This window comes from Protopterus annectens, chromosome 9.part0 (genome assembly GCF_019279795.1).
Source record: "Protopterus annectens isolate FY-2018-M chromosome 9.part0, PAN1.0, whole genome shotgun sequence".
Lineage (NCBI taxonomy): Eukaryota > Metazoa > Chordata > Ceratodontiformes > Protopteridae > Protopterus > Protopterus annectens.
The window spans coordinates 1,306,090,211-1,306,103,421 of record NC_056743.1 but is presented as its reverse complement, the minus strand read 5'-3'; the positions used below and the strand labels follow the sequence as shown (position 1 = coordinate 1,306,103,421).

Below are 13,211 nucleotides of genomic sequence, written 5' to 3'. Positions count from 1 at the left end.
AAATTAAAGATTTGCAGAATTTTACATTCAGCTGAACAAGTTGGAAAACATACTTTGCAATGTGGTTTTGATTCCTTGGAGGCCTGCTGTAACTGGATCTGTGCTAAGAAGGCATGCTTTGCTAAGTGAGCAAACTCTGCCTGACCATGTTAAAGCAAAATTGTTGGATGCTCCTTTACAACAGGACCGTTTTTTTTTTTTTTTTTTTTGGTAAGGCTGAAGTGTTAAAAAAAGATGGAAGATGAAGCTAAATCTATGCAAACTGTGAAAGATTTCTTACAAGTGCAACCTCCAAGATTTAGTAGGCACTGGCCTACTAAGAACTGGCCCTTTTCAGTCCCCTCGAGAGCCTCTCAAGTCAAATCAAGACATTCCAAAAGCACCAGGTTTCAGTCACAAGGAACTTTTAGAGCAAAACAATGGGATGCCTCCACCTCCATATCTGGAAACAAGGCACCTCCCTATGGTAAACGGTCTCAATGACTTCCCTCTACACTCACCAAGCACTTACCTTTTAGCCGCCCCTTTGGGGGGAAAACTGGCACTTCATGCATGAAACTGGCAACTTATTTCCCAGGACAAATGGGTTTTAAATATAGTATCCCAGGGATACAGATTTCATTTCCACACGTTGCCAATCCCAAACGGATGGCCAGATCTGCCCCCGAAATCAGTGGGCAGAGGCCCAGAAACAAGTTCGGTCCTTCATGAAGATGGGGCTATTCAACCAGTACCAGAAGAGGAAAAGGGACAAGGTTTCTATTCAAGACTTTTCCCGGTACCCAGAAAAAAACAAATCATGACGTCCAATTCTGGACTTATCCACTCTAAACACATTTTTGGACATTCCTAAATTCAAGATGCTGACTCTTCAACTGTCTAGCATAGGTAGCAGCTAAGATGCCTGGTTGGTAACTGTAGACTTAAGAGGCTTACCTGCATATCCCAATCAGGGAATCTTGCAGAAGATACCTCCTCTTCAAAGTAGGCTACTTGCATTACCAGTTCTCTGCACTGCCCTTTTGGCTTATCTACTGTGCCCAGGTGCCCGGCACCAGTAATTGCATTTTGCAGGCAAAGAAATATTCAAATATATCCACACCTGGACGATTGTCTAATTCAGGCAGAAAACAAGGACATTCTTCTAAAGCATCTGGCGTTTGTAAAAAGGGTTCTAACTTGTCTAGGGTACACCATAAATGAAAAGAAATCACAACTGGTACTCTCTCAAAAAATTGCATTCTTGGGTGCAAGCTTGAATACAACTACCCAGATGACTTGCCTTGCGCCAGAAAAGCAAATTCAATTGGTGACTTACTTCACACAGGTGGCCACAAAAACCCTGCTATCTGCAAGACAAATTCTGAAAGCCTTGGGGTTCATGGCCTCCTGCATTCTTTTAATTTCATATGCAAGACTGCATATGAGGAAACTTCAGTGGTACTTAAAAAGTGTATGGAGTTAACATTGTCACAGCCTGGAAACAATGATTCCTATTGTACCTTGCCTGCAACTAGAGTTCCTATGGTGGGCAGAGGCCTGCCACCAAAACAAGGGACTGCCATTCACTCCACCCCCTGCTGCCCAATCCCTAACTACAGACGCATCAGACTATGCTTGGGGGGCTCATCTGGCAGGAAAGTGTATTCAGGGCAAATGGAGCTCAAATCAAATGCACCTACATATCAGTCAGAAAGATGCTAGCTGTACAGAATGCACTGACAGCCTTCAAGGACTACCTTCATCCAGGACAACTAATGATAAAGACAGACAAAACCACAGTTATGTGGTACATAAACAAGCAGGGGGGTACACATTCCTACCCCCCTTTGCAGACTAGCTATGGCATTTTGGAACACGGCCTTGACCTATCAAATACAACTACAAGCTCAGTTCCTGCCAGGAAAGCTAAATACTCTGGCAGATGAACTAAGCAGAAATCTTATGGACCCACATGAATGGAAACTGGAACCACAAGTTTTAAGCATGTTGACACGCAAATGGGGGATCCCGGACATAGATATTTTTGCCTCACCCCAGAATTATCAGTTGGACAAATTCTGCACAAGAATTCATCACAAAAAAGCTGGAAAGTGGATGCTCTATCAGTCTATGCTTTTCCCCCTCTGCATCTGCTCTCCATAATTCTACTAAAAATGAGACGAGACAAACCAAAAATGATTCTGATTGCTCCAGACTGTCCTCACCAACACTGGTACCCACTCCTGCACAATGTGTCTCACCTTCCTCCGTGGCACCTGTCTCTGGCACCTTACCTACTCTCTCAGCAGAACTACCAAATTCTGCACACACTGCTCCAAACTTTGAATCTTGCAGTGTGGCTAATCAACTAATTTCACCCTTGGCATCCCTCAGCAAAGCTGTGATGGATGTCATTTTGGAGGCTAGAAGGCCTAGTACTAGAAAATCTTATGCTGACAAATGGAAAAGATTCTGTGCCTGGAATCAATCACAAGGAATAAGCATAGCAATGCCCAATATTCCTCAGATTCTGCAATATTTAACTGAGATGCTTCACAAGGGCCTATCTTTTTCTTCCGTAAAAATCCATGCCTCTGCCATTTCAGCTCATTACAACACAGAATCTCCCTTCTTCTTTCATCCTCTGCTAAAGCAGTATCTCAGAGGGGCCAAAAATGTAAGACCTCCCAGGAGAGCACCGACTCCTGCATGGAACCTCAGTTTTGTTTTGGAAAAACTCACTCTCCCTCCTTTTGAGACAGCTGCTACTGCAGACCTAAAATTTCTCTCCTGGAAAACTGCTTTCCTTTTAGCAGTCATTTCAGCTAGAAGGATTTCAGAATTATAGGCTCTTATGGCAGTGGAGACTTTCATTATTTTTCAACTGGACAGGGTGGCTCTCAGGACCAATCCACCTTTCATGCCTAAGGTGGTATCCAGTGTGACTCTTAATCAGACCATTCATCTGCCAACTTTCTTTCCCAATCCACAGCACAAGGGTGAGCGGATTCAGCATTCATTGGATGTACACCGACAACTTAGATTCTACTTAAACAGGACAAAATCTCTAAGAAAATCTGAACAACTATTGGTGGCATTTGCTGCAGGGGCAGAGGGAAAGGCTATTTCAAAGCAGACTATTTCCGAATGGATAAGCCATTGCATTCGTTTCTGCTATATGCACTATGGTAAACCTATCCCCAAGGGGATCGGATCTCATTCCACTAGGCAGCCCTCTGTTTTTCTCTTACTATACCTCTCCTTTCTTTTTACTGTGCTCAAAAGCCTTTTTGGTGTGTGTGTGTGTGTGTGTGTGTGTGTGTGTGTGTGTGTGTGTGTGTGTGTGTGTGTGTGTGTATATATATATATATATATATATATATATATATATATATATATATATATATATATATATATATATATATATATATATATATATATATATATGTGTGTGTATATATATATATATATATATATATATATATATATATATATATATATATATATGTGTGTGTATATATATATATATATATATATATATATATATATATGTGTGTGTATATATATATATATATATATATATATATATATATATATATATATATATATATATATATATATATTATTTTTTTTTTTTTTGCTCCCCAACTGTATAAATAGTTGGGAATTGATGAAGGATTGACAATAAAACATGAACAAATGTGAATGTAACTCAAAGGAATATTTTAGAAGACCTAAACTTTGATACTGAAAACATCCCTGACATCTAGAAACAAAGTCCAAGTTATAAACCAATTTGCTGTTTGGTTTAAGGGTGTTTACTAAGCTAATGAGCACCAATGCCTTTTTAAGCCTAGCCATGCATCCAAAATTGCTGTGTAAGCAGGGGCTTGGGAGATGAACCATTTACAGGTTGTCTGTTCTATTGGAGACATACGTGCCAAACCAGGGATGAATCTCCTGTTCTAGCTTACAGTTAGAGTAATTGACTGACCTCATATGGTACTGGAACAGTTGGACAGAAAAACAAGAAAAATGCTTCTTGCCTATTAAATATACAACAGTCTGTGTGTACCAAGATGATATATTCTTCGTTCTGAAGGAAGTATGGGCCTCCTTGGAATGGACTACATGTACAGATTTAAAATTGTAGGACTGCATGCATATCTGCTGACGTCACAATATCCAAACCTAGAGAAAGTTTTAAAACATGAGGAGAGCATGTATAAGATGACTTCTCTTCTTAGTTTAGCAGAAGCACTTCAATGTCAAGTGGGAAAGGAAATTAAAGAAGCAGACAAAAATTAGGCAACAACTGAATGTGCCAAAAAACAAAAGAATATATGGGGAAGGATCAGATGAGAAGGCAATAAACGTAGAAAAGGCATAAACATAGTTGCAAGTGCAGAAAACTCCTGGAACAACTTCGTGTCTATCGGGAATCTGATTCGGGTGAATTTAAACCAAAGAAAGAGAGGTTAATATTGGCGGCCCAGGAAAGTGGACTATGCACATTTTGATTTACAAAGTCCATACAACACGTGGGAGAAACATACAAATGCAGCTTTTTGTACAACAGGATTCGAAACACTTGCACATCTTTCTGCTGGTTGTGATACACTAATGGCAGAAGAACTCTCTATACTGAAGGGCATAATAATGTGGCAAGACTGTTTGCATTGGGGATTGTGCAAAATTTCTAATACTGAAGGGGCTGAAAAACACTGGAAACATGAGCCACAAAGCATTATAGAAAATTATGGTTTATATCACATGGGATCACCCAAAACCAATAGTTCAGAAAACAAAAACTTAACATAGTAGTTCATGAAAAGAAGACAAAAGTAGCCTTGATCGTGCTACACACAGTGACTACAGTGTCTTGCGTACAGATAGACATAAAATACAAGATTTGCAGGCAGAAATGAGGGCAGCATGGAAGGATACCCACACAGTTCCAATAGTTGTAGAAGCAATGGCTCTCATAAAAAGAATTCACAATCCTGCTTAGATATGTTACTGATACATGCAACTCCGTATGAATTGCAGGAGGAGTCAGTACTGGGCACATTGCAGGGGCTGCGAAGAGCACTTTGGCTGACATCAAAGATTGAAACTATACTAATTTCAAGAATGTATATCATACTTTGACTTAGGAATGGGGTCCATTACCATTATGGTATTAGAAAGCCAAAAGACTTGGAGAAATTAACAAAAGAGAAAAAGCCTCTCGTAGCAGAGCCAAAGTATTGCAAGAATCATTCCAGGAGTTCATACTTTTGGGAAATATGCCTTGGCAGTGAACTTTCTATGTTAGAGCAGATGTGCAACTCTCCCCACTCACCTATAACTGTGAATGGGTGTATGTATGCATGTATATATGTATGTATGTATTTCTCTCTATATGTGCATATATATATATATATATATATATATATATATATATATATAATGAAGAGAGATCTAGATTATATATAGATATAAAAAGTCAAAAGCAAATAAATTCCAGCAATCACAATTTTTGACACTTTCATGATATAAACGGGTATTAACAAATACATGATGAGTGAAGCTCTGATAATCCCAAATAGTGGTTTTTGTTCAATAACAAGCTCAGCAGTCTGGTTGTAACAAACTCTGCAACTCAGCAGTGTGTGTCTGTGTATGTGTGTGTGTGTATATATATATATATATATATATATATATATATATATATATATATATATATATATATATATATATATATATATATATATATATATATATATATATATATATATATATATATACACACACACACACACACGCACTCACTGTGTGTGCACGTGCATTTGTGTGCACGAAGGTAGTTACTAAGTTTTCAGTCCAGGAAACCAGTAATGAACCTAGCTCAAATTCCCAATTACCCCAAAGCGGCCTCTGGTTAAGCAACTTGGTTAAGTCCAAACAGCAGACCAGTGAAGGCTGAGGCAATCAAACCATGTACCGCAGGAAGTACGTCATTAACCGCTGATAGCCATAATCCCCTATCACATAACTCTCAATCAGGGACAATCCAGGGCTATTAACTTGAGACAGAGAATAAGAGAATGAGTTAAAACATTTTCTGAAGTAAAAAGTCTACACCTGTAATTCCTGTCATGCTAAGAATAATTCACCATCTTATCTCCAAAAGTCACTTTTAGGAGGGATTAAGAGAGACGGAGCTAAAATCTGAGTCAAAATCAGGGTTGTCCCTAAAAGCAGGGATAATTTGAGAGGCATGCTCTACACCAATTGTTTAAGGAGACTATCATACTTTGAGTTAATGTGAGACAGCTGCACATTATTTTCAGCTCATGTCACTTATAACCATAACACTGTATAATATATAGGTACGGTCGTCTGACAGTCTTACGTTTTGCACAGATCTGGACTATGAGTGAGATTGGATGATTCTAAACATTTTAGACTATTTGAGCAGTATAGCTGGAAAAAGATGCTGAGAAAGGAGCATTTTAAGTCCTCTGGATTTTTTTGGCCTATACTGAGGTTAACTTCCTTCCTGAATTGATGAGGAGTTGTGCTTGTTTTGTTTGTTGCATGAATACTTATGTAATCTGATGGGCTATTTGGTTGAGTTATAAAACTTTAGTCACTTAAATGTAATTTCACTTAAGTAAGAAAAGTACACTGCCCAATCAATCTCTTTCCCCACTGGGTTCAGACTCGGAGAGGCTTCCCAGTGGGAGTACATGTGCATCAGTGCTCCGTTCTGAGCCTACACCTGTTCATGTTGGTGATGAACTACATTAGTAAAGAGGTTACATGGGGCATATCAGCAAAGCTGCTGTATGTGGACAACATGACATAAGTATAGATCCTGAGCAAGAACTTCATAAAATGATAGGTCAATGGAATTCAAAACTGGTGGCACGTGGACTGAAACTTGAATACAGATAAGACCGTTGCCATGGCAGTAAATGGGGGGGGGAGTGGAAGAAGCTGAAAGTGGAGATACAAGGGAAAGTAGAAGAATGGGGTAAGGACTTCAAGAGATTGTGAGGGGTGGTTGAGGAGAAGTCTGAATGAGAAGGTCAAAGCTAGAAGCAGAAGATATGCTGCCAACTGGCACAGGGGGTTGTGTGATGCAAGAATGTCAAATACACTGAAAAGAAAGTGTACCAAACGGATGCAATCACTACATCTGTACGGTACAGAAACCTTGCAGTGAAGGCAGAGCAGTGAAGTAAATTAGAGGAGATGAAGATAGTGCTTGAGATGGGTGGTAGAATTCACACTGTGAGAGAAGAGGAGAAAAAGACATCAGTGCAGAAACCCAAGTAGTTCCCCTTGCAGAGGGGGTAAAAGAGAACAGGTTATGGTGGTTTATGTGCAGGAAAGAAGAAACTGATTTATGTGAAGAACATTTGGGAGAGAGACAAGAAGAGTGCGAAAGGATGTCCAGCAAAGATATGAATGGGGACTGTATGAGGGAACACCTATGACAGTCGGGTTAAAGGTGGAATGGAGTGTTGTAGCATTTTATCTATGTACATAAGTAACTAAAAAAACATACCTAAAGCCCAGAGGCTGCTGCTGGTCTGCTTTCCTTCAAGGCTGTATGGTTAAAAGAACGTAGTAATGTGCACTGGCTAGGTACAGCTCACTAAAGGTAAAATTATATGATCTGAAGTAGGCACTTCATTTGTCTGCAACCTTTGGGATGCGGATCCGATCTCGGATCCGAGCCGGCAACTTCTACCATAGCATAGATCTGAGCTCCTAGCTCCTCCCTTTACCCATAATCCCCTGCCAACCCTGACTGACCTCCGATCTAGTTTGCCGCGCTTCAAGCTACAAGCTAGGTTCCTGAGCTCCTGGTCTAGTCGAACTTTGTGAGGAAAAAAATTTCAATTTTTCTCCCTTTCTCTTTGTGTGAGCGATTGTTTAGGCTTTCCCTTCAGCCCTTTTTTTACCTCACTTAAATTTAATTTAATTTAATTTGTGGTCCTTCTCCTCCCTGCCCTCGCTGGTCGTAGTGTGTGTGTGGTGTGTGTAGGGGCCTAGTGAGTGCGTTTCCTTTATTTTATAATGTCGGAGGACCCTAAAGCCACTTTTTCGAAGTGCACCGAGTGTGGCCATAAGCTTTCACCGGCGGATGGCCACACTCGGTGCGTTAGATGCCTTGGGGTTGAACACCTCTCCTCTGGATGCGCGATCTGCGCGGCGTTCAACCCCAGGGCACTTAAGGACCGGAGGTCGAAGCTGATTCTGGCGGGCCTTTTGCCCCCAGATCCGGCTCCGACCTCCGGTGCTTCTGTGGCCGCCCCTCCTGCCTCCCTTCCTCCGGTTGGGACTCACCTCCCACTTTGGCTCCGGAGGATAGAGAGGCCAGAAAAGCCAAGCGGAGAGAGAAGCACCATAAGCGGCGGGCCGAGGACTCCTCCTCGGCCCCGCCCGCCAAACAGGCTTCTCCCTCCAGGGCTTCTGGGTCGCCTCCTCCTCGGCTCCGGTCCCCTTCCTTCTCACCGGCACCAGAGGAGGAGTTTACCCGGTCCCCGTCGAGGTCATCGAGGCAGCAGTCCAGGCCTGCCTCGGTGGCCTCTTCGAGGTCCACTTTTAGTATGTCAGATGCAGGCATGGACCGGATGATGAGGTTCATCCAGGCCCAGCTGCAGATGGGAGTGCTTGGGGGAGCTCGACCCCATTTTTTTGCTCCAATCGCTCCTTCTCCGACCCGTTTTCCGGGTTCGGAGCCGAGCTGCGTTGGATCCGGGGGTGGGTCGGAGCAGTCAGTGCTGGGCACTTCGGCTCCGACTGGTCCCTCGAGCTTGTCGGATCCGACCTCTCGGAGCAGAGGACCGAGCTTTGGATCCGAGGGATTCGGTGTGCCTTCGGCTCCTTCCCGGTCGGAGCACATGGGTCCTTCGGATCCGATGGTCTCTGCCCCGGGTCCGATCCCCGCTTCGGATCAGAGTGGGAGTTGGCTCTCTGATCCGATAGAGAGCGGCTCCCCCCTCGGCTTTTGCTGCGGTTTAGAGGGCACTGTTGAGTGCATCCGGGCCTCCGATCCTGGCTTCGGCTCCCCACTGCACTCCCTCTCAGCTGGTTCAGGCTCCCATCACCCGGCCTGTGGGGCAGCCTGCTTCAACACTTCTGGGTGTACCTTCGGAACATGAAATTGCAGGTGAGGCTTCCTCGGACAGCCCCCCCGAGGAGGTTCCTCACAAGGCTAAGTGTAAGAGGAGGCACGTGGACTCCCCCCGAGTCCCTTACGGGAAGATACGGACTTAGATGAAGGGGAAGACTCCCCAAGATCACCCCCCGAGGATGTCTCCTTTGGAGACATCATGGAAATGCTTAGGATTAGGGGGGGTTGGTCTGCCCCCCAAGGCTTCCTCCGATGAGTCCGTATTCCTAGAGGCGTTCGAGGCAGGGCCATCTACCTCTTGGGTGTCCCCTCCCCCTGACCCCCTGGTGGACCTTATTTCCAGGGCTTGGAAGGAGCCGGACACTGTAGAGCCAGTCCCCAAGCGCCCAGATAGGATCTTGAGTGCCCCTGCAGAGAACCCATTGGAGCAGTGGTCCCCCCGTGGATGCCATGTTGGTGGCGGCGGCCACCATGAGGGAGTTGGCTCAGGAGAGCTCCGCGGTCCATCCACCGAGCAAGGAGTCTCGTGCGATTGATCGCCTTGGGAAGCGGGCCTTCAGTTCAGCAACCTTCTTATTGAGGGCGCTGAACTATATGGCACACGTCATCCGGATGCAGCGGGTCTAATAAAAGAATACGCTGCTTCCCCCCCCCAGAGTCCATGTCGGAAGGGGACAAACAACTGTACTCCTCCCGAATTCTACTCTACGTTCCATTTTTAACACCTCTATGCGGTTCTTGTCTCAAGCCACTGAGGGAACCGCTAGAGCTGGCGGAGTCAGTCTGGTCATGAGGTGACAAGCCTGGCTCCGACATTGTGACTTCTCGGAACCCTTTAAGGTGTCATTCGCGAATGCCCCCTTTGGTTCTGCACTGTTCGGCAAAACTGTTCGCAACACTTTAGTCCAGAGCGAGAAAGACGGGAAGACACTGTCTGCCATCGGAGTCCGCTTCTCTGCTCCCCAGAGGTCCTTTTCCAAGAACCAAAAGGGTCAGAAGAAGATGTGGTTCCGGAAGTCGCAGCAATCCCAGTCTGCTCCGGACAACCAGTCCTCTCGTGGCAGAGGAGGACAGGGAGGATGCCGCCCTAGAGGCAGAGGGGGTCCCAGGAATTTTTGGTCCAGAGAACCCTTCTCTGAGAGACCCACGCAGAACCCCTGAGGGGTTGCCCGACTGCTCCTCTCTGGAGGCAGTCTGGGGACGTTTTTCGAGGCACCTAGCAACATGGGAGTCCATAACGACAGATCGCTGGGTGCTTCGTATAATATCCAGAGGTTACCAAATTCCCTTTATTGTAAACCTCAAAACCAAAAGCCTCCCTGATGTACCACCCAGTCAGAGGGAGGCGGCTGCTACAGAAATTCAACAGCTTTTACAAAAAAGAGCCATCCAACCCGTCCCCCCAGATCAGCTCGGATCAGGGTTTTACTCCAGGTTCTTTCTGGTGCCAAAAAAGACGGGGGACTTGAGGCCCATCCTCGACCTCTCTCTCTCTTGAACCTGGCAGTCCCCAAAGAAAAGTTCCGGATGGTCATGCTGCAATCTATTCTCCCTCTGTTACGGGAGAACGACTGGATGTGCTCGATGGACCTTACTATCACATTCTAGTGGACAGATGCTCCAGGGGGTTTCTCCGCTTCCGGCTGGGAGCCAGTCACTTTCAGTTCAGGGCCCTCCCCTTCGGTCTCACCTCAGCCCCCAGGGTGTTCACCAAAGTCTTGGCAGCAATAGCGGCCCACCTGAGACTCCAGGGAATTCAGGTCTTCCCGTACCTGGACGACTGGCTCCTCATCGCCCCAACAAGGCATCTACTCTGTTCATGCAGGGATTACTTCCTCAATCTTGCTCCACGCCTAGGGTTGACTGTCAACATGGCCAAATCCTCTCTGGCTCCTACACAGGTAATAGATTTCATAGGGGTGAGATTGGATTCCAGACTAATGCTTGCTTTCCTGACTCCAGATCGGCTTCAGAACCTGAGGTTGCATGTACAGGTCATCCTCCAACTCCAAGCCCCACCTGCGGATTTGGTCCTGAGGGCTCTAGGATCCATGACGGCAGCAATTTCTCTGCTGCCCTTAGCCCGTCTAAATATGAGGGTCCTATAGTGGACCCTCCAGGTGCAATGGTCCCTGTCCTGCAACACCCTGTCTCATCCCACCCCCCTAAGCAGGGCTTGCAGAATGTCGCTCGTGTGGTGGCTCCAGTCCAAGAGCCTCCACACGGGACGCCCATTCTCGATGCCTCCTCCCATCGCCACAGTGACCACGGACGCCTCTTGCCTAGGGTGGGGGGGCACTATTCAGGCAGAATGGTCCAGGGCACGTGGAACGACATAGAGACCTCCTTGCATATGTGTCCTAGAGATGAGGGCGGTGCTTTTGACGTTGCAGGCACTTCACAGCCTTCTTCCGATTGGGACGATTGCGGTACAAACGGACAACATGTCAGTTGTCTGGTACATCAACAAACAGGGGGGAACCAGGTCTTATCCTCTTTGTTGGGAGGCCATGAGAGTGTGGGAATGGGCGATTATCCACCAACCGCTTTCTCATTACAATGCACATTCCGTGACGGTCCAACATCTTAGCAGACAGGCTCAGTCATACAATTCTGACCCCATACGAATGGTCTCTCAATCCTCTAGTAGCGGAGCAAGTGTTTGCCCGATGGGGGCAACCCTGTTGCGACCTTTTTGCCTCTCCCTCAAATACCAAATGCAACAGTTACTTCGCTCTGATCCCCCCTCAGGGGGAGTCTCCGAGAGACTCTCTAGTACATGCTTGGCCTCCTGGTCTTCTTTACGCTTACCCTCCACTGCCCCTGATGCTAAAACTTTTACAGAAAGCCAGTTGCTTGGGGAGCAAGATGATCCTCATTGCCCCATTCTGGCCTCGTCAGACGTGGTTCCCGTACCTATGGTCTCACCTGATTCATCCGCCCTTGATTCTGGATCCCCTTCCGGATCTCATTACTCACCCTCTGGGTCTTCCGACCCCCAGCCTGGTCAACCTCAAGCTGACTGCTTGGTTGCTCCAGTTCCACTCCTGATAAGGACTCCCGGAATCTCCTGACCAGTCAAAGCTATTCTAGTAGCAGCACACAAGCCATCCACCAGAAGGGTCTATCTGAGTAAGTAGAAATGTTTCTCCATCTGGGCTGAGCACCTTCACTTAGATCCCTTTACGGCGCCTTTAACTTCAGTTTTGGATTTCCTAACTACACTCTTTCATCAGGGGGCTAGCTGCTCTACAGTCAAGGTACAACTAGCAGCGATTTCGCACTATCATGTAGGGCGTGAGTCGGGCCCTCTTATTACCTCCAAGCTCTGTAAAGCTTTTCTCAGGGGAATCTTCCTCCTCAGACCTCCTGTCCGGAAGGTAGTACCCCCATGGGATTTATCTTTGGTTCTACAGGCCTTGACAAAGCCCCCTTTCGAGCCGGCGGCCACGGTTGATCTTAAATACCTCTCTTGGAAGACGGCCTTTCTGGTGGCCATTACTTCAGCTAAAAGAGTCTCTGAACTTCAGGCTCTCTGTGTCAAACCACCATATTTGGCCTTCCATCAGGATAGACTTTACCTCAGGATCAATCCGTCCTTTCTACCTAAGGTATCTTTGGAAGCTAACATTAATCAATCTGTTAATCTTCCTGTGTTCTTCCCCAACTATCAGAACAAAGAGTATCAACTGCATTCTTTGGACGTGCACAGACAATTGCGTTTTTATATTAATCGAACTGCTGGTCATAGACAATCTGACCAGTTGTTTGTCTCCTTTGCAAAAACCAATTTAGGCAAGTCAGTTTCTAAAGTTACCCTATCACAGTGGATAGCTAATTGTATCCTCTTGGCATATCACAGTTCGGGAAGGCCTGCACCTCAGGGAGTCCGCACTCATTCTACTAGAGCCGTTGCTACATCGGCTGCGTTTAGATCTAGGGTTCCCTTGGATGATATTTGTTCCGCAGCCACTTGGGCTTCATCTCCTACCTTTATCAGCCATTACAAACTGGATGTTGTCTCTAGAGGTAGGGCGTCCTTTGGCTCTGCAGTGCTCCGGAATATCCTTCCATAAAGGCCACCCAAGATTCAGGT

General features: G+C 45.6%; 1 protein-coding gene across 1 annotated transcript in view; it reads left to right on the top strand.

Annotated features, from left to right (window-relative positions):
- Positions 1-13,211, top strand: part of CKAP2L (cytoskeleton associated protein 2 like) — a gene marked incomplete in the record, with an annotated part of 1,473,239 nt that overhangs the window by 52,682 nt on the left and 1,407,346 nt on the right.